Source organism: Calidris pugnax, unplaced genomic scaffold (assembly GCF_001431845.1).
Source record: "Calidris pugnax isolate Ruff unplaced genomic scaffold, ASM143184v1 scaffold118, whole genome shotgun sequence".
Taxonomy (NCBI): domain Eukaryota; kingdom Metazoa; phylum Chordata; class Aves; order Charadriiformes; family Scolopacidae; genus Calidris; species Calidris pugnax.
The window spans coordinates 2,818,544-2,819,186 of NW_015090855.1; the positions used below are offsets into that span (position 1 = coordinate 2,818,544).

The following is a 643-nucleotide window of genomic DNA, read 5'->3' on the forward strand; positions in this document are numbered from 1 at the left end:
CCCCCCCCAATCCCTCCGGCCACCGCAACAGCCCCACGACCCACAAAAGATGGAAAAATGGCCCCATCCGAGGCGGCAGACCCCCCTCCCTCGACGGGGCGAGAGCTTCGGCAGGTCCCCCCCAGCCCGTGCGCTGGTGCCGGAGGGATTTCCACCCAGGGTTTTGTTGTTAAAGGGGGGGGTTGGAGGAAAAAAAGCCCCACCACTATCAACAACAAAAAAGCAGCTGGCCATTGCCCCGGAGAGCACGGCGTGGAGCGATCCTCCCCTCCCCGCACACCTCCCCCGCCCCAAGCGGGCCGCATCAGGAGTTATTAACCCTTTTGTTTCAGCGCAGCCCCGGAGGTGGCTTTTCCAGCAGTGGGCAGAGATTTACATGTGGAAACATCACCTCCATCCCCCCACCTAACCATATGCACAAAGGGAAACAGTCATGCATTAAACATGGGATTTATTGCCTTCTGGCCAGCTTGCTGTTTCTTAAGTCACCATTAACCGGACCCAACAATTGAACATTTCGACTCAAAGAAGAGGAGGGGGGGGGAAGGTGGAAAAAAAAATTAAGAGCCCGAACCTCCTGCGGGCTGGGAATAAGCAGCTCCTGTAACGTGCACGGGGATCGATCACTTCTAGGGATGGAAAA

At 56.8% G+C, this 643-nt stretch overlaps 1 protein-coding gene across 1 annotated transcript in view; it reads right to left on the minus strand.

The window, feature by feature from the left end:
- SALL4 (spalt-like transcription factor 4) overlaps positions 1-643 on the minus strand; it is a 36,759-nt gene that overhangs the window by 35,143 nt on the left and 973 nt on the right. The gene's annotated exons all lie outside the window — the stretch shown is intronic.